The following is a 2,891-nucleotide window of genomic DNA, read 5'->3' as shown; positions in this document are numbered from 1 at the left end:
TATCCCTGGTCACTTCTTCATACTCTTGCTTGATCCTCCAGATCAAGTGTCCCATGGGTCAGTCCTCCAGCACCATATACTAACTTCCAAAGTGATTTCGTCTGGTCTAAAGATTTTAAATATTATGATGGTCCACAATTTTTTTTTCTGCATTCATGACATCTTTCCCCTGAATTTCATACTGGTATATCCCATTGTCTATTTCACATGGCCACCAAGATCTCATCAGGATCACACATTTAGCAAGTTTGAAAACAAATTAATTTCTCAAAACTCACTTCCTATGAGGCACTTAATGGTCTCTCACTTGCCTACCTTTTTAACACCTTATGGTAACAGCTGCCCCCTTGATCATTTCAGTTAGGCAAATATACATTTCCCAATCAGATAAATTATCCCATAGTAGCTGTATTATATAAGTCTGGTCTTTTATCTCAATTCCTTACCAGTAAAAAACAAGGTGTATTTTTTAGCAATGTCTAAAGAAACAGTTTCTGTTTTGTTTTTTGTTTTTTTGGTTGTCAGATGATCCTTTATTAAAATATTCTCCCATGTACTTAACTGTGGAAAAGAAATTCTCCCATGTATTTCTTAACTAGCTGGACACTCCACTGCACCACGATTGATGTCAATTATGATGTAATGAGGGTGGCGGCCATCAACATTACAACCCACAGACTGGGCAGTCCCCAGAATCTCCTTAATGGTTCCAGAAAGTTCTCTAGCTAAAGTTTTGGTGATATATCTGTTGGGCAATGTTGACAATTTATCAAAAGTGATATTTCCACTGTGTTTAATGTTCTTCTATTTCCTTCTGTCTCTTGGTGGCTCCTTGAGGGCTTTTATGATCAGGGCAGAGGCAAAAGGTATTGCTTCAATCTGGGCTTGTCTGTTCTGCATAGTTAGTTTCACTGTAATCCTCAGACCCTTCCAATCACCAGTTGCTTTGGCAATGTCATCACCAACCTTTGTGGGAGACAGACGCAGGGGGCCAATATTGGGGGCCAGGGCAGACATGGCACCAAGCTCGCCGCTGGTGCACCTCATGTACATAACTTAGATTTCATTGGGCTTGAACTTGGGCAGTGTGGTGGAGGCGGCTGGTGATGGATTAACCCGGATTCAGGACAACTGAAGAGAGTTGCACCTTGACCTCTTCCAAGCCCAAAGCTCTGTTTTGTTTATTGTCATTTTCCCTTTCATTGTCCTATTTCTGTCATATACTCTATTCTTCAGAATCAAATACCAGTCTTCATATAAATGATAATTTTACCTTGTATCATTGCTTTCACACTAATATATAAAACTCTTACTCTATCTATATTTACTTGAATATACCTGTTCTGTTAGCCTTGCTATCCCTGAACTACACTGTATACATTTTTACAGGAATCCTTCTCTTATCCTTTCGAATAAATCAAATTTATATAAAACAATTGATTGTCAAGGGCAAAGTGCTCAATTCTTTAGAAGACCAAGCTCCCAGCGTTAGGCAGATCCCTACAGAGTGATGAGAGCAGGAGACCTGGCAGTCAATTCTGTGACAGATGCTGGGGCCAAATCACCGGGACAACTCCTCTCAATAATAAATCTGAGAAGCTAATCTCTGCTAAATTGTTAATGGCCGCTAATGAGATATTCAGCTACCCTTTCAGATAGGATATTTGCATTTAAATGAGCCCCTCTGGAAGGACTCCTATAACACAAAGGCCAATTCTAAATGGTGACCCTGTCCTGTGGCTCTGGTTTCACCTTGTCCCTTGCTGGGACTCCTGGCATCAGTAGGTCATTTGATCTCTAATTTCAGACTACCAGAAAGGAAACACTACAAACCTCAAAGTCAAGATCTAAAGTTTAGTGTCTAAAAAGGACTGTGCAATGAAAAGTCATAAAGTAAAGAATGAAAATACCTCTTTCATAACACCCTACTCTTTGTACTTTAAATTACGTGACATATTGTTGAATGTCAAATTCCAAGAAGACAAATTCAACCTCTGTATGTTTAAATAAAACATTTTCTACTTCTTTTTCCTTTTCTTTACAGTTTCCCTATGCCTCTTACCACACTGTACTATCTGAAGCAGTTAAACATGACCATTTCATGTCTTTGATTTTTGTCTTTTCCATAACGTCATCAATATACTGATTCCCTTCCGTGACAGGTCTGCGTTCCCATGAGAAACTATCTATGCCTCTAGTGTCTGGTTTCACACAATGGAAACTGTACTAGAGAGGATAAGAAAACATGTTCTGGGGCTGTCCCAAGTCTCAGCACTGCCCACTGCCTCAGACAAAATGAAGATAATAACCAATATCTTTTACTCTTTGAGCAAATCTGTATATTAGCCTTTGTTCTCCTCACTTCAAAATAGAGATAATGTCAGGCTGTGTGTGTAAGGATCCTCACCCAAGGCTGAAGTTCAACTGCAAAACCTCTAGCCTTCCAAGTTTCTCATTCTCTTCACTTTCTCATCCTCCCTTCCTTTGACTTTACACGGGCCTTTATTTTCAACACCAGATACCTAGCAATTCTTTCAACTCAGTTAGAAATTGTTTAGACTGAGTAGTTTCATTCTTCAAAATGAAACTACTAGCACTTTAGAGATGGAAACCTGTCCAACTTGCAAGAATAGCATTTGTAGAGTGTGCACTACCCTTAAAGTTTGCACTAAGCAATTTCACATAATCTCATTTTATTCTCACAGCAATTCTATGTTGGGATTTTAATTTTATTGTTTTGTTTTCACATGGACCTTTGTCCATTTGGAAAGCCTATGTAACTCCTCTCAATAAATTTAAATGCATAAAATACAGTACATAGAATCGCAAAGAAAACTATAATTTTAAAGTTTAATAATCAAAGTGTTTATGAAATAAATTTATGATCTAAA

General features: G+C 38.2%; 1 pseudogene; it reads right to left on the bottom strand.

Annotated features, from left to right (window-relative positions):
- Positions 1-591: 591 nt before the first annotated feature.
- LOC113179916 (large ribosomal subunit protein uL11 pseudogene) lies at positions 592-1,203 on the bottom strand (annotated as a pseudogene).
- Positions 1,204-2,891: the final 1,688 nt, after the last annotated feature.

This window comes from Urocitellus parryii, chromosome 7 (genome assembly GCF_045843805.1).
Source record: "Urocitellus parryii isolate mUroPar1 chromosome 7, mUroPar1.hap1, whole genome shotgun sequence".
NCBI classification, from domain to species: Eukaryota; Metazoa; Chordata; class Mammalia; order Rodentia; family Sciuridae; genus Urocitellus; species Urocitellus parryii.
This window is presented reverse-complemented; position numbering and strand designations above follow the sequence as displayed.